We start from the raw sequence: 18,647 nt of genomic DNA on the forward strand, positions 1-18,647 counted from the left end.
GTATTTCTCTTATGGACTAGTGTACGTGCCATCAACTAGTGGGCTCAGGGGGGTCCAGTTCCTTGTGAGTGTTCATTTACTGTGTTAGTCCACGCCGGTTGTTTCCATGATCTGGCTGATGTCCAGTAATTTGTATGCTTTCATCCTGGCACCATTGATGTCAGCCTAATGATGATCTCACTATGCACAACAAATGGTGACATGCACTTTTGTTGGACCTCTGTGTCAGAGTAGTGGTGTATTAATGTATTTGGCCCTCATGTGACTCCTTTGTATGCAGTAATGGGGGAATGTCCTTTCAGTTGATGGTATTTGGTGCTGTGTATTGGCCATAGTAATTGCTTGTAGCTGCATTGTGTTGAGGGGGATACGGTCTGATTAAGTACAGTGCACATGTAGATGGCTAGGGAATGGTTGTGATACTGCATCATTTGCATGGTAGGGCAGCTTTCATCTTGCATTATGTGGTCAGGTGTCAGGTCCGGTCTGGCCTACTTTTGGGTATGAGCATGGTCCATTCTCTTAGGCACTCGCAGCCAGGTGAAGTATGCATCACTCCCCCCCATCTCTGCCAGGTGAAGTATGCATCTCCCCCCCATCTCAGCCAGGTGAAGTATGCATCCCCCCCCATTTCAGCCAGGTGAAGTATGCATCCCCCCATCTCAGCCAGGTGAAGTATGCATCCCCCCCCATCTCAGCCACGAGAAGTATGCATCTCCCCCCCCCCCCATCTCAGCCAGGTGAAGTATGCATCTCCCCCCTCATCTCAGCCAGGTGAAGTATGCATCCCCCCCCCATTTCAGCCATGTGAAGTATGCATCCCCCCCCATCTCAGCCAGGTGAAGTATGCATCCCTCCCATCTCAGCCACGTGAAGTATGCATCTCTCCCTCAATCACCTACCCAAATCGCATTTCCATGAGCATAACATGGGACTCACTGAGAAGCCAGGATCTCTGCCCTGCATGTCGCTCCATGTAGCGTGGTATTGTGGAGTTCCGCAGGACCATTGAATCATGGTTTGATCCGGGTATCGGGCACAACAATGTGTGATGAGCTTGTTTGAGTCACATACCATTTGCACGTTGATTGAGTGAATAGTTTACGGTTGCGGTACGCTACCTCCATGGCATGTGGGACCACCAATTCCTCAAGGGAGCAGTCGATGGCCCCAATACAACCAGGGATGCCGGCCAGTGAATGGAAACCAACTTTGGTGTTTGAGATCTCCTGGGCAGACCGTGGTAAGGAAATGTGGTCACATTTATGCTTCAGGAGGGCATCAAGCACTTGCTTCAGCGTATGTGAGAATAATGGTTGTGATATGCCATACATGTGCCCAACTGTGTGCTGTTAGGTGCCTGTGGCCAGGAACTGGAGCACAGACACTATCTTCAGTAGGGGTGAGATGGCGGTGCATGATTCAATCAGTCTGACAATGTCGTCATGTATCATGTCCACAATGGTGGTTATGGTGTCCCGGTCCAGACGGTACAGAGTGTGGATCTGCTCAGGGGTTAGGTTGAATGGACTGGCTCTGATGCGAGGGATTGGGGGCTGTCTGTGTCGTGCCACTGGCTGCACTGGTGGAGCATGCTGGCTCTGCCTCGCACTCCTTCTCCTCCTGCGTCTCCTCTGTGCTGCCTGCTGTTGTTGTTGTTGTTGTTGTTGCAGCAGTTCCACTGCAATCATGTCCTCCAGCTCCAGCATTGCTAGTAGTATTGGAATCATTTTGGAGTGTGACTGGGTGTGGGAAGGGATGGGGTGTGCTCCTTTTGTGCTGGCCCAGTCTCTATTGCCTCCACCTGTGCTGAATGTGTGCACCTGTGGCAGTTGGGAACACTGCACATTGCCGTTTACTGGTGGTCCGTGATGCCGGTATTAGCTCCATGCCGGTAAGGTACTTTTCAGGCTTCAGTATGGCGTTATTTGCATGTCTGCCTGACTTGTGATGTTCCCCTGTTTGCGCCATGCCGGTATTGGCGGCATGAAGGGTCGCGTGCCCGCGCTCCTGGCGCTATTAGCAGCACCGTTAATTATGGTGCCGCTAATAGCGGGTTGGCATGTCCTAATCGTGCAGAGCGGTAAGCGATGCCGGTAATCCTTTACCAGCATTGTTATTCACTTACCGCCCGGGTCGTAACGAGGGCCATTGTTTTGCATATGTGTGGCCCACTCACGCAAAGACAAAGCAAAACACAGCATGGAATGCAGCTCTAATAGAAAGATGCAAGATTCCCCAGCACAACTTTTGGAGGTTGTTGGCTTTTTCAATACAACATAGGACAGACATCCAGTACACTTATTATTCTGGTTCCCTGGAGCGATAGAATGTCGGATTTGCATGGGGCTTATGTTGTTCACTTGCACATAATGTATGTCTCTGAGAAAAAAAAAAATACTTTGCACATCAAACATTTCTCAAATCTCAAAACTCCTTCCATTCTCCACCCAGGTACTCAGGTCAAAAGAGTAGGCACTAACTTTGGGACTGGCATATCATAGAAGAAAACGTGATGCAGCATGCTGATGATACCTGCAGATCTTACACAAGAAAGGAGAGGAGTCTGATGCATCAAGCTGCTGATACCTGCAGATCTTACACAAGAAAAGAGAGGAGTCTGATGCAACATGCTGATGATACCTGCAAATCTTACACAAGAAAGGAGAGGAGTCTGATGCATCATGCTGATGATATATGCAGATCTAAAACAAGAAAGGAAGGGAGTCTGATGCAGCATGCTGATGATACCTGCAGATCCTAAACAAGAAAGGAGAGGAGTCTGATGCATCATGCTGATGATACCTGCAGATCCTAAACAAGAAAGGAGAGGAGTCTGATGCATCATGCTGATGATACATGCAGATCTTACACAAGAAACGAGAGGAGTCTGATGCATCATGCTGATGATACCTGGAGGTCTTACATAAGAAAGGAGAGCCGTCTGATGCATCATACTGATGATGCAGATCTTACACAAGAAAGGAGAGGAGTCTGATGCATCATGCTGATGATACCTGCAGATCTTACACAAGAAAGGAGAGGAGTCTGATTCATCATGCTGATGATACCTGCAGATCTTGTTGGAGCTGGAGCAGCTATGCGATTTGCTTTATGAAGAAAATTATTTTGAAAGTATTTTGATAGAAATAAATATACAAAGGATTCCATTTGAAAATCTATTACTACAAACTAAACGTTGTTTTAAAACCTATGGCCTTGTACAATGCATTTGTTGTCCAACCAATTGACGAGGCATTGATCTGAGACTGTGGTTCCATTGAGACTAGTAAATCCGTACATTGTAGGATTCTGGCTAAACTATGAAGCACATCAATGAGTGGCAAACCTTCCTCCCTCTGATGATCTGGCCAAGAATGCCAGGGAATATTTCTATTGTGTGCTAGGTGGTAAGAAGCCATGTAGACGTTTACCTGAGGAAGATGTGGCAGGCATGCATTGAGCCTTAGCAGTAAAGGCATAGTAGATGGGTATAGGTTCGCTCAAACAGTATCAACTCACGGAAGGATGTTTGAACGAATGACAATAATAGGTTATCTCACATTAGCACTCGAAGGGAGGCCCCAAGTCATCTGTTGACCAGGAACTTAAGCAGTATTTGCAAGCAACCATTTGCATTCTCCTGGCCAGTGAGGCATCACCCCCAGTCTATCAATTAGTGTATTCTTACCAGCAAACGCGTTCACAAATTCCCTGCTCTGGCCATGGCACAAAATTTGAGCAGAAATTGTATAAGCTTGAACAAATGGAACACACAGATAGGACTGCACTGTAGCGTAGGGAACACTGGGATACTATATTTCAGGCTTCTCCTGAGTGGAGAAGAACATTGTTTTCCATCATCTATGATGAGGAATGTTTCCGACCAGATAATGATATGGCTGACAGAAGACACAGATCAGAAACCGGGATTTAGCAATAACATAATATTTAAAGCGGGCAGAGGGGGGGGGGAATTGAACATTGTTCCGTACATCAGTGCATGCTCTATAAATATATGGGGACAATAAAGGGGACAGTTCACTTGGCATTTATGGGCAATCGCCAGGCTTTTGACAGATTGGAAAGGAACCTGCGCTCAGGGGTCCTGGGGAATTATGGCATTCATACTATATTGTTATCAGCAATTATTCATTTGGACACCAGTAATTATGCAGCAGTAAGGTACAGCACCTGTGGAGAAACATGTACCTACTTTGAGGTGAACTATGTGGGTCAGTCAATGGTGTGTCCTGCCCCTTCTCCCCCATGTTTTCTAATTATATATCAAAAATGTCCCTGAATGCTTAGGATCCTTGGGAGCAGATGTTCCAAAAACAGGGGAAAGGGTGATCCCAGACCCTCTATTCCACATGACACTGTTCTTTTTGTTAGTAAAAACGTAGATGTGTGGAAACCGCTAGAGGTGCTGGAAGTCTTGTGTAAGAAAAGGATAATGTTGATTACTGTTGACAATGCAAGATGTAGGAGCAAGTTAGTTGCGCCATTTTTTAATGGATGGTTGCCAACTCCAAGTATCCAAGTCCTTTGACTACTCCGGTATGCATTTTATGGCATCAGGGTCCTGTAGGGAACTGGAATTGAAAGTGGCTGTAACTTTGAGACAGGCTACAAAAAGGATCCTGGGTTTTGAAGGGATAGTTTGGCTTCATTCTGGCGGTAGCTATGGAAATGTATAGAGCTAGAGCCATCTCTGCTGGTGTACTTTGGGCAGAGATATGGGGTATAAAACAAGGTCGACCTGGCGGAATGAAAGGCACCCGCGAGCACAGCATGCCTGTAGAACAGGCACCATTATGGACAGTGCCGGTGCTACAGGCATCTCCATTCCTATTGAGGCGTTTGGGGCTCAAATGGGAATGGGGATCACCCGATTCCGGCACCCGCGAAAAGGCAACTATCAGGTCCGGTGGGGCCGGAATACCCCGGTAATTGCCCATTCGCGAGTGCCAGACTTTCTTGCAAGTTTGGAGGAAGCCCTCCAACCCTGTAATGAGGCCCAAAGTCTTAAAAAAAGTTTCAAAAGGAGGAGTTCAGTTCATATGCAAACTCCTCGGTGACCTTCCATGAAACCCATGCATTTACTTTGTATATGTAACATGATTTAATTTGTGCTCAAAGTGCTCTGTGTAAACTTTGCACATGCAAAAAAACACACTTACTAGCTTGATTGTAACATCTTTAGAGCTACGAGTTGTTGCTTACACGGCAAGAATGCTTGCACGGTGAGTGATTACAGATGCTATTTAAATGAATGGGGAAACAGATATAATCTGTGATAAAATCGATAGATTCCGCTTCAGTTGAATAATGAAAATTCATTGAAGAATGAAATGCAGATTAAAGCAGTCATATGTTTCTTTTTAAAATAAATTAAACCCAAAACAAACCAAACCCAGCCGTGACAAACCATTCTCCACTGCATACCCACCCGGTGAGATCCCAGCATTGGTGTGATATATAGCAGCAACATTTAGAGAGTAAGCGCATTTGTTTGTTGGGAAATAAAACACATTTTAAGACTGTTTAGCACTTCCCGGCGACTGTGAAGACATTTTACAGCAGGTTACATCCTGTTGAAGTCTGAGGGACCTCTTAGCAGTCGCTCTCTTTGCGGGACCAGTTGCAGTGTTTCTGAAAGCCCGTGTCAACAGCACATTAAGAAACAAAGAAAGCACCATATGCCACTCCAGTTGGTGGCGTTTCCATTATGCAGCATTCTTTATTTATGTTTTAACAAACTAGTTACAAAGCAATAACGAAGTCATTATAACATCTCTGCTCTCACCAGCTTATATCATGAGCGCACATATCGTATGTCATCCACCTGCTCTTTTTTATATGAATAAACAAGTATTGGCCATGATCTGGTTCATTGCTCAAGCCGAGAAGCACTCATGTGAACATAGTTTGTGCCCCCAAAAGCAACCAGTGTAAAGTCTTAAGAGGTGCCTAATGTGTCTGAATGTCACAAGCAGGAGTGTTGCTAGGTCTGCCAAAGATCAGGAGCTAAGCTAAAGTTGGTACTGGCGGGATTCGGGGCTAGCTATAGCCTTTTGGTTGTAGCCCCTGAGCTTCTATCAGGGGCTACAACTGAAAGACCCGGGCCTGGATAGGTTGTAGACCCTAGCAATGCCTCTAGTCACAAGTAACTCTGGATATATGCACCAGTTAAAGTCCATTCACAGGTATTACCCACCTGTCATGAACATCCACTGAGTCGCAGAGCTGAAGATGCACTTCCACTTCCATCCCCTATCTCTGCAACAGAAGTGGAAGGGTTCCGATTTTATCTACTGAATATCAGGGAAGAAGAACCCATGGTGTAGTAGAACACTGACAAATTCTACATATTCTATATTTGATGTCCCCATCCACTGATAAGTCAGAAAATATTGATTATGGCAACAACATGGATGAGGATCAAGCCAACCATTATGATCCATCAGATTCCAGCAGAAACCTGCATTGCTGCTCGAAAGCAGTGATGATGAGGAGGAGGAAAATTACACCACAGATGTAGAGACTGTAGTAGTTATAGAGTGTGCCCCAACTGTGTACAGTCTCTTAGTGAAACATCCTTCCTGTCACAGATGAGAAAGTATATCACAACAGTATATGGCATCTAGACCACCACAGCCACCAGCATCATAACACCCAAGATCTCCATCCTGTATGCTGTTCACCCACACCAAAAATCAAAATCAAACAAGTAGCAATACTTCCTGCAGAAGTAACAGCAGCTGAATCTGGCCACTTGCACACTTCTTCAGAAAATGGGTCTGCAGTGTAAAAAGCAGGGACCATCTTGGGTACCACATCTATGATTATAATTGGTTACTACCCAGAGTTTTCTAAGCGCGGACCCGGGGATCGAACCTGCGTTGCACCGAGTCGTCTTGCTTCAAGGCGAGCAGTTTGCCCCTGAAATATCTTCCCAAGTCTATACAGTGCATTATACTGTGGCACCATGCTTAGGTGTGGTAATAAATGAAAGGCTCGGCGGTGTAACCCTCAAGATAACATCATTATAGTGGCATACCACGGCAAACTCACACAGGTACCCATACAGATACCTCCAAGAATGTTGCAGCTGTGTCATTACATGTCGTAGCAAATGCTACCCCCTAGTACTGCAGAGATTCAGAGCAGTGAGCATACATTGTATCAAACCAGTCTTGTGGAATCCTTTGAGTGAAGAACAAACATATCACAAGTCACATGACGGGCACAGACTGCTCTGTGCTAACCTGGCTATAATGGTTGTAATGAAGCCCTTGCTCTACTGCTTTGGGGGAAAACCCTGCATTCAAGTGGTTTATGGTCAAAGCCAATCACCACTGGGAAGTTCTGAGCTATCATGTTTTCTCCTGAATGGAGGAACAGGAATTATGAGTCAAGGTTATGGATGTGCTTGCTCAGTTACTACAGCAATCCATGTGCCAAAACATCGACCTCACTGTGATCACATGCACTGTTATCCGAACATTGACTATATTGCTCTCACAATGCAGTGGGTGTCCTTTCATTACTCTGCCAGCAGGAGTCCTAGAGGAAAGCAAGTAGGCAGCATTTGAATGCAGAGTGGGAGTAGGAAACGTTTTTCCTGGAAGTGGTTCAAGGCAGAAGCCACATGGGCAGAGGGCTTCTCACCTGGGAGATGCTGGAGGAGGTTAAGCTAAGGCCTTGTAATTTTCATGTGTGCTTTGCTTATACCAAACAACTGATAACATGTCCTTACTGTGTATGAATAGGCAGAGCACTGCACATCCACATCTGTATGCATGTCCTTCCCTTGGTGATCACACCATTTATCACCAATTGTCAACTTCTGAAATACATCATTGCTGTGGCCTAGGGGATCAGCTAACTTTTCGGCCTTGCTTGCCATGCCAATATTCACTGTGCCAATTGCAGATGTTTCAAATGTTGCCACTGCACAACTTGAAGACCACAGTTATCACCCATTGGAACTCTGTTTTGCACATGAAACAATATAGCACCATACAAGAACAATTAACCTTATCTTTCATGGTGTATTGGCTATAGGAATACTGAAAAGACACCACAGATTACTGCATCCCTCACAAGAAAGCTCTTGATGGAGTGGTTTTTTTCACTATCAGTGGTACCTGTTGTTTAATGTTTGTTCTGTGCAAGGCCATTTTTGGGGAGGAAACCAAGGGAGTTAGCCATCCAAATATGTTCCTCAATGGCATTCTCCCTTTGGTGTTCCTGCCTGCGCTTAAGTGTCCAAAGAGGCAAGGGCCAGTTCCCTGGCAGTGGTTTCTGATTTGGCATAGCCAGTGAGTGGCCTGATATGAAACCTGTAAAGTGATCCAGAGGGAGTTGGATTTTTAAAAAGTACCATTATGTATCTAATGGCTGACTTTATAGACCCATGTGCTGGTATCAGGGAAGGATGGCTCACAACACACATTACATGAAGACAACATGTAAGGACACATTCCTGCAGCACTTGCAGCTCAAATGTAGAAGGAACATAGCCAGAAGGAACATCAACAAACCCACATCTTGCCACCTACAACGAGAACGTAAAGCCCTGGCGTGATGGCATCAACAGGCAGTATATCACTGACAATGGTCAATGGGTTTTTGAACAGTACAGACATTGCCTATGGTGAGGAGATGCTATTGGACACCAATTGCAGTGAATCAGTCATCTTGAATATAGACAATTATCAAGAGAAACAGAGAGCGGACCAACAGTTGAACAGTTGACAAATGCCTATTACTGGACACTTCACCTGTTGAAAGGGATTATAACCTAGTACATTATTAGTAGAACAAGTGGTCAATATGCCAGCTGCACTTGTGCAATTGTTTTTGAATAGTTAAGCTGTCTCCTTAAACGTGTTCAGTGGGAGAGAGATTTTTTGGTGCAGCCGGAGCTATTGTATCTACCTGCCAGAGAAGCCTCTCAGTGCCACATGTTGAATAATTGACATTTATAATTGAACTTTAACTTCATTGTGGAAGACTATGGAATGACCTCTAACCTTAGGAAACATACCAGCTCAGACGATGATGATGACATGTTACCCTTTATATCTCAGCACCAAAACACAAAGTTGTTTTCATGGTGCATGGTATTGGGACACAGTAGGATTTAATATTGACTGAAAACCTCTGAGCAGTTACTCACTTGCTGATGACATTTTGTGGCTGTATTTTCTTTCCCTACTACTGTCTCTACCACACCCACAACAAGTTATTGGGCTCTCCCGCAGACAGCGCCCACTCACTAAAGTTCTTGGTTCTACCACTGAGCACAGCAAGCCCCTAACGTTCTAAAGCTATACCCGAGAGCTATGCCACCCCCAAAAGATCTCGTTCTCCTTAACCAAGCTCAGCCATCTCATAAATGTCACGGGCTCTCCACAGATTTCAGCCCCTTTCATGTGTGGGGAGTCTTTTTTGGAAGACAGTTGCTCCTTTATGACTTCCTCATTCTTTCCCCCTGCCGAGCGGCTTACACACAAAGAGGATGGTGCTTCAGAAAATGCCTCTGCAGGGCTGAGTTAATAGCCATGCAGGACTCCTCCACCCTGCTGATAGGCATGAGGCAATGCAAGCTGTAGCCCACAATCCCCAGTGCCACTGCCACTGATTGTGAAGGACTGGCTGTCCCTACTGTTTGGCCACAGGGGACGTGGTGGCAACTGAGTTTCTGGTGGGATCAGAAGTAGCAGGGACTCATTCTTGTGGTAAATATGTTTGTGCAACTTGTGAATAGGGTTGTACAAGACCATTCTCCCAGGGTATAGTCCTTGCTTCTCTGCCCCCACACTACTTTCTTGGCACACCCTACAACCTTGCAAAAGACTGTGCCATTGACACACTTGCTGTTCTCCCCCAATATCAGATCAAGGTACTGCCACACCCAGGACCGTGAGCAATGGTGATGCAGGTATAGTCATTTGCTTTGTGTTCCTGCCTTGCCCCTCTACAAAGGCAGGTACTGGGTAGGGTTTCTCCTCTACCACCTGCTTGCCCTCCTTCTCCTCCAATCTATGTAGGTCTACCTGATGGAGCACCACCACAGACAGGTCCTCCCTCTGAAGGTACACTTCCTCATGGACCTCGCCCTGCTCTGCACCCTTGCCCACTCAGTGAAGAACACTACATCCTCAGCAATACCCCCCATTCAGACAGGAACCATATCCCTTCATTCCCCCTCCTGCCACAAGAAGAACTGGCTTGTCTCCTCTTCCTGCCTCCATGGGGGCTTCCACCAAAGGTAATGACTTCCCTGCCTCTGTGAAAGCCTCCACTGGAACCACTGCTACCCATAACTATGTGCTCAAGGGTATCCCTACAGGAGACATGCCACCTCCCCCTTTGCTCTGCTTTCTCCTGAATTCATTGCCAATATCCCAGATTTGCATAAGACTTTGAAGCACAGCGATGCTCTGTGGCTCGTGGCCATGCCAACAAACAGCACAGTATCACATATCCCTCATAAACCATGAGCAAAGCCTCATTCTATGGTGATGTGAAAAGCAGATGTTATTCCTCTCCTCATAGCCTCTTCTCCTTGCAGCACCACAAACATGCCATTCACTTCCTTATTAGAACAGGACATTTGGAGAACTGTAAGTGATTTCAATCCGGCACTTCTCCTAGGTCAACGCCTGGTGTGTAATGCACAACTGAAATCCTTATTTATTTTGTGTCTAAAAGTTCTTTTATTCTGAACGATGTACCACTCATATCACGCCCCTCTCTTGGAACCCCCCCCCCCCCCGGTCACACTGAACCAGTAATCAGGCTGGTTGGCAAAGTTAACATATTTATTTATGTAGTTCAAATGCAATCACACTATGTTTAATGGGTATACAATAATCCCCAATGGGAAGATGTAACACTAAGCAATCTCTTTAATCACAAGGAGTAATAGTGAGCAAAACAATTCAGCACTGAAATAATAAGTGCACACCCCGCAATCCCCCAACAGGTAATGTAAAGAGATAGGAGGAGAGAGAACAGGTATTCAGGAATGCAGAATTCAAAAAAAAGGTCAATCCCAATTTCCCCCCAGCAAACACAAGAGAGAAACAGAATTGATTGCCAAACTGTCAAAATGGTTTTAAAGTTATCTTGGGAATGGATTGGGTAAAACACTAAATATGGTTTGAATTGCTGAAATTGTTTAAATTGTTATGGGAGCCACTTTAGATAGTTACAGGCAAACACTAGCAATGATTTAATACTAACAAGCAATGTGAAATCTTAAAATTGAGGTTGGGTGCAATCTAAAGATGTTTCACACATGTAATATTTTGCCAAAACAAAAATTTGTGCTAAACTTTTCTGTGTGCGGCAATCGCGAACGAGGGAGAACTATATGCAGTTCTCTGGAAAGCTGTGGATGGTAGCTACAAGCAGAAGTTGAAATTTAGTTTCTAGCAGAAAAACTGAGAAAGTTATGGACGTTTTAGTGTAGGTCATTTTTCTGAGATAGGCGCAAGAATGGAAAAACAGGGATGCACTTATAAAAAACAAATAGGCTTTCTTATACTACATTATGACTGTAGAAAAATAGAATGCCACACATGAATCTCCACAGTCCTGGCCACAGACCCTTCATGTGGTGGATACTCACTTTCTTTCTGGGATTCAATTTATTTATTAACAATACTAATGATTTATGGTTTTAGAAAACAAATGACAGAAAATTAGTGCAAGAACAGTTCTGACAATTCAAAAGTACTCCTAACACCACCGGTTCTGAATACAAGAGAGGATGGGTTTAAGACAGGGATTACTATGGACAGTGCATATGCTAATGACACAGTTCTATCTATAGATACTCACTATATTATTATTATTATTATTATTATTTGCATTTTTAAAGCGCTGACACAGCCCGCGGGCATTGGGGATATGGGTTTCAAACAGAACCGTCAGGGATTCTGGTCAGGTATTCTGGTTCTGGGACTGACTGCTGTACACACCGGATTTGACTGGGTCTGCAATGGTTCTGGTCACAGCTCAGCACAACTGGATTGGATCTTTTGGTTCTGGTAATAATTCATTTAGCAGGAAAGTAGTTACAGCACAGCCCAGCTGTTTCTTTTGTTCCCCTTAGGTTTTGTGGGATTCTTTCTGGTTCTGGACATTCAAGGACAAGTTGAAAATGGTTCAACTAATGGAATGGGCCTTTCTGCTTGCCAAGTTTCTGGAGGCAGGAGCCAGGAAAATAGATGGTTCTTTCACAGGGTGCTCTGCCAGCAATCGGTTAGTGGATGAATCTGTGTGTGTTTCTAAGTCCTCAGCTGTCTCTATTTATGCTTATGATAAAGGGGGTGTGTGCTGGTTTATCCTAAGTGCGCCTTTTATGCAGGCGATTGGCTGGAGTCTCTTCTCTCCCTTGATTGGAGAAGAAAACATGGTGTCACCATGATGATGTGGGTTTATGAGTCAGAGAATCCTTCCCTTGTCCCTTTGAACATAAAATCTACTTTTAGTACAATACATATTTACATGTGTGCAATCTCTATAACAATAACATATATAGATTAGCTATTTTGTGTAGCAGAGACTCCTCCAAACCTCATCGCTGTAGGATCTTGTGTCTGCTTTTGACAGAATTTTGCCCTTTTTGTCGAGAACACAATATCTAGTTTATCAGCAAATGTGTACAAATGTGCGCATTGAATATGGGCATCAGAGTATGAAGTTTCATGCTTTTGGCATAAATAAATTTGGGGTAAAACCATATTTTCTGCTACTACTTCCCAGAACATCTCACAGAGCTCTGGCATATCTCAAAATGTGCATCCAGAAATCACATTAACAATGATGTTATTTCTATAATGTTCACAATTTTACACAATAATGTATCAGTCTTTTTTAAAAATGTGCTTTTGGCCTTTGTTAAGCAGAAAATTGTGGTTTGTGTCTGCCTTCTTCTTCCCCTGGCAGCTCAGACAGTCTCCGCCCAGTTCCTTCTGGGAGAGGCCATTTACGACCCTTCATAATTAGCATCTCCTTGAGCTGGAGGAAGTCCATTGTCCCCTTCGCTGCCAAATTCTCCTCCCCTAATCTAATCATCACAGAGGTGTGATTTCCTGGTGGAGTGAAGCAAAAGGGAGATGCCTGGGCTCTGTGGGCAAAGCTGTTGGACTGGTTTGATTGCTTTTAGGCAGTCTTAAATTCAATGTCATTCTGTTACATTTTTGTCTTGGTTTAAAACAAACTTGTAATTTCAAAACAAGCAGCCAGAACACTTATTCCAGCTTCTAAACCCTGGGATTTAACAGTTACAACCTAGGTTACTCTCAATAACAGTTCACTTAGTTTTCAGACATTAGATTTCAGTTGTACAAGTTTAAATTCTATCATGCAATCTACTGACAGCTGTCATACAGACGGCCACGGCTACTGTGCCCAGATTTTGACAGATTTCACAGTCAGGCACATTTTTGCTGTGAATGTTTTGATGACAAAATCAACTTTTCAGGCAATTGTATGTTCATAATGATTTCTTGAACTAAGTGACTTGTATCAGCCAGCAAGAATATTGGATGTATGATGGTGTTTTGTACCAGCATTCTGTTGTTTCAGCAGCCAAGAACAAGATTTAAAAGCAGGGTTCTGGATTTCTTTCAGTAAAGCCCTGCTTTTCATGCAGGCTTCATTTTTACTTGTTGGGCAGCCCAGTGACATGTTTCAGGAGTGAGATCTCCGTTCCACCACTGACAAAATGCATGGTTTTATGGCAGCCATATTTCCGTGTTGTAAAGCACAATTTCCATAGGTTTTGGCGCGCACAGGGGTTTTGCGGCCATTTTGATAATTCTGGCACCACCAGAACACAGTGATGCCGCAGGGCAGAGCATAAGTGGGTTAATCCATCCCACAGAACTAGACAAAAAGAAAACCAAAAATACTCAAAGAACCGTGTCCTATAAACAAGACACAACTTTACAATACTCTACAGAAAGACAGAATAAGTATGACATAACAGTACAACAAACATTAAGGGGCAACTATGAAAGGGTAAGCATGTTGTTATGAGTTTTTTTTTGCAGAAAGGATGGAGACACATGAGATTTTGTTGAAACAACAAGCAGACAACGTAGAGAGCAGAAAGTCTGAAAACAAAAACCAACGACACAATTACAAACACTGAAGTCCAAAATCTTCTTTAAAAAACGGTTTAACATGTTACTAACAACTACTATTTGCGAGCCTGTCCTGAATAGCACTTTCGTTCTTAGCCAAGCAAAACCCACAAAGCAACACAAAGTGAGTTGAAACATTAGTAGAGCCTCAAAAAACAATTCAGATATTGGAAGTATCTGAATTGCTATATCCTAACACAACAAATCAGCCAAGAGTGCTCTGATTGGCTGTTGAAACTCAATTAATCAGCCAAAGATTTGTCCCAAGATGGTCTTAATGGAAGCTTGAATGAACGCAGATGACCTGGGAACCTAATGCATGTTCGACCTGGGATTTCACAACTTTACAATGCTGCCATTCACTTGCTAGACATGGCACATTTCAGCTAGAAGGATTTGAGAGCCCTGCTTGCTGGCTTTTAGGCAGTTCACACAGGCGTACCTATTACAGGAAAGGTGCTATAAAATCCTCGCCTGTAGTTGAAATTCCAGTGACTTGAATTGAATGGAAAATATGGCCACGTGTGAAGAGCAGCTACATGGCCGGCATAACTACAGCTTGCACGTGTTGTTTTGATGTCAACCCGTTATCAAGCACGAACACTAGACAATTCACTTGTAAAATGCAGGATTGCTCTTTGACCTTGACATGGCAGATCACTAAGCCAACTCTGGCAGAAAGATCACAGATTTTGGCCTAGATTAGAAAAACTGAAGGCCCAATTCTGATTTTGGTTTGGAATACCAAATGTGCCCTTAAGAACAACTACGACAATGGGCCTCATTACGACCCAGGCGTTAAGGGTTAACGCCGTCGTTAACCCTTAACGCCTGATTCTGAGCCTGATAAACGTAGTTTACACCATGGTGGTAAAGTTGGCGCAATTAGCGCCTGGGTCGTAATGACCCCCAATGTCATATATCAAACATTTTTCTGTTCATTATCGAAAGCGGCGTTTGTATGAAACAGACCCTGCTATTGTTTTTGTAATGGTGGTCTCCTTTATCGCCGGTGTTGCCATGCATTGCTGGCACTTTTATAAGATCACATAGCAGGCAATGAAACACAGTGCATTGGATACTGGGTTGACAAGGAGCAGTTCTACGGTATTCTATGAGATCTAGGTTTCTGCATTTGTATGCAGAACTATGGTAACTATATTTATCTACACCGACCGTATCAGTTGATTTCAATACACTTTATGGAGCACAATTAAGTACAAGGCAAATTGCTTTGGGGCATCAGTACCATTTCCGTGTTTTACTTAATTTGCAATTAAATGACAAAAATGCTATAGGTTCAGTTGGTAAATAAGAACGCAATTAAATGATACATGCAACGCCCACTAATGACTCTTCCGCACAATAGTTTAACATAACAACACGCAATAAAGCGCCCCACCAAACTGGAGGTGCTGCACAGAAGTCATGAACTGGTGCAATGGCTCATGTACATTTGCGCATCAAAAGCCAGTAGTTTGCCAAGATGGGAAGCGGCCCTTTGGTTTTTGGGTGTTTACATGAGACATCTGTAATCCGTCCACTCCACAATCATCACAAAGCAACGTCTGCGGGTCTAGTTCTATTTATTAATAGAATGAGGTAACCAGTTGGTCACCCATGACACCGAGTGAACTTTCCTCAAGAATCAACAGCAAAAAAGTGTAAACACAGTGGTGTATTTGAAAAATCCACAAAATGCACCAATATTGTACTACGTCATTGCTTAAAAATGTGTAAACAGTAATCAATACTCGTAAAATATATCCTCTAGAACTTAAAAGTGTGAGCACCTTTGACAGCATCCTGCATGCGTAAACCACTATTGCCTGTTTCCATTCCCTAACCAGGTAATGCACATTTATGAAAACACCTTCAGAAAGGTCAGTGAACTTCAACAGTGTGGTTAATTAAGAGGTAGAATGAATCCCAGGAAAGATGGGAATCAGAGGCGTAACTAATGGGTTTGGGAGGGGCTGAGGGGGCTATTGGAGGTTTTTGGTTGTAGCCCCAGATAGACGCTCAGGGGCTACTACCAAAGGCCAGCTAACCCTGAGTCCCAACAGTCCCGACATTAGTGTAGCCCCAGATCCATTCCAGACCTAGCACTGCCACTGCCGGGTATATTGGTAAAGCACAACGTTCTCATATAGGAAACAGCACAATGCTGTGTGTCTTGGGTATGATACCAACATGGCTCTTGGCCATGACTTGGCTCTTCACTCATCGACCATAACAACCCCTTCACGTTGCTAAATTCTGGGTTATAATGACAGAAATATGTAACATAGATTGGCATGTGCTGTGGAACAGAATTCCTAATGACAGTGTCACTATAAATAAATATAGCAGGACTGAGTCTGGGTTAGATGGCCCAGATGACTGGAAGGACCCGTGTGGTGATCCACTTCATTAAGTTTCTTTTTGATTGTAGCTTTCCATATGTATTTTTAAATGATACTCCAAAATATTTAATAGTTTTCACAAAATGATTTCCTTTATTCCAAAGACCTTCATGAAGTAGGCCTGTTGCACCCTTTATTCTGTGTCCAGTGCATTTCGGTCACACTTGACCTTTTGCAGGGACTGTTATAAAAAAATGAATCATATATTCAAACCATATCAACATTGGGTATCTTTAAAATATGTATTTTCTTTTTTTTACTTAATTACCTGATTCGCAATAATTTACCTTTGCAATATGCCCAACTTCTGGTGTTCTCTGGGTGGGGTCTGATGTCCCTAATTTCTATCACACTTTCAGTCTGGTGCTCTCTGTATCTGTAATAATATGGTGGAAACATATGTCTATGCCATGCATTTTTGTTACCTGAAATACTATATTCTTCAAAAACGTTTTTTTTTCTTACCTTTCTTCCCAATAACAAAGTAACTTGACTTGTCTCTGTTCAGATGCTTTAGGCAACCCGTAGTTCAAAATATATGTTGTATTTTAAACAATGACTCCAATTTTGAATTTGAGCTAAACCCTAATAAAAAATGGCAATCTAACCCAGACTCAGTCTTTCTACATTTCAAACCACCCCACAGAGCAAAAGAGGTGGAACCTGGCGACCAAATAAATTACGAACATATTGTTTGTCTAACACTAACTCAAAAATAAAAAGAATAAAGCAGTACCCACCTACCCCCATTGGAACATTGTAGCTTCACTATAAATACACACTAAAATCTCACATTTTTAAAATGTCAGTCCCATTTTTGTTAATCTTCTACAAGATATACTGGATCATGCTATCATGTTGGCTTCTGTGTTACAGACAGAACACAAGCACTTGTGTACAGCGGCAAACGATGTAAGCAGCTCACCACCATTCCGCTCTCTAGGGCAGGGTTCTACACTCTTTTGCTCTCCAGATGTTTTGGACTACTGCTTCCGGCTTGGGCTGATGGAAGTTGCATGACAGCTGAAGATTGTAGACCACTGCTCTAGGGTGAAAATCTTCCAGTGGGGCTGCTCAATGTGTTTTTGCCACACACATTGAAGTGATATTTTGTTGATCCCAATCCCATACAATAGGTCCTGTTTAATGATGTTGTGGGGGCAAACATTGCACCACGTATCGCCCCTTTTTGCTGTTAGAGACCTAGGCAGTCACCCATAATTGCCTTATTGAGGCATCAGCAGTGTATACCTACGTTTTAGGAATGGTGCTCCTTCTACATGCAAGTCGCCTTTGTAAATAAGCTGACCTGTGGTCAGTTCCTAGTGGTTGTAATACTGAGTAGATCACACATTGCATCCCACAATCCTTTGTGAATTGGGGGGACACAACGCCTATTGTCTACTTCCAGGTACAGCTCCATCTCCCTCTCTCTGAGCCAGCAAAGGAAAGAATCTGTAATTGTTTTGGCTGTGTTCTCTTCAGCTTTGTTAATGATGTTTGATTTCAGTTTTGAAATATTTAAACCATACATGCAAAATATTGTGCAAACTAAATGAACTTTCAAGACATTGTTCATTACTTGACATTATTCTGCAGTTTTTCTTCAGCAGCTTTCCATTGAAAATCTGCCATTAAATCCATACATTTTAACACAGAGAGATTGCACTTTTTGATATCATTCTTCCCCTCTACATGGTCAGTTGTAGAAAAATAATATTAGCATTTTCCTTCTAGATTGTGGACTCTCGACAAAAAGTGTTTATATTGTTTCAAGTAGCGGGATATAATTTCAACAAGAACGCACACATGTATCTTCCTTTATCAGAGAGTAGAAGTAATCCCTTGGTAGGCTGCGTTTACAGTAGTTCACTTCATACCACTGAATGAGTTTAGAATTGGAGATAAGGATGTACTTTTCAATATATAGCAGAGACATGGACAGAAAGAAGCACAGAGCATAATTACCCCACATAAAATGCTCCAGCATCAATAATAGCATAGTGGCATTTTCTACTTGGGTGAGCCAAAGACATCCAGGGTTGAGGCGTCCTGGCAATAGCAGGTGGAG

General features: G+C 43.4%; 1 protein-coding gene across 5 annotated transcripts in view; it reads left to right on the forward strand.

Annotated features, from left to right (window-relative positions):
• The window catches only part of LINGO2 (leucine rich repeat and Ig domain containing 2), a 5,916,036-nt gene that overhangs the window by 195,605 nt on the left and 5,701,784 nt on the right, over positions 1 to 18,647 (forward strand). The window lies entirely within an intron of this gene.

Source organism: Ambystoma mexicanum, chromosome 6q (assembly GCF_040938575.1).
Source record: "Ambystoma mexicanum isolate Mex_15411 chromosome 6q, UKY_AmexF1_1, whole genome shotgun sequence".
In the NCBI taxonomy this organism is placed as follows: domain Eukaryota; kingdom Metazoa; phylum Chordata; class Amphibia; order Caudata; family Ambystomatidae; genus Ambystoma; species Ambystoma mexicanum.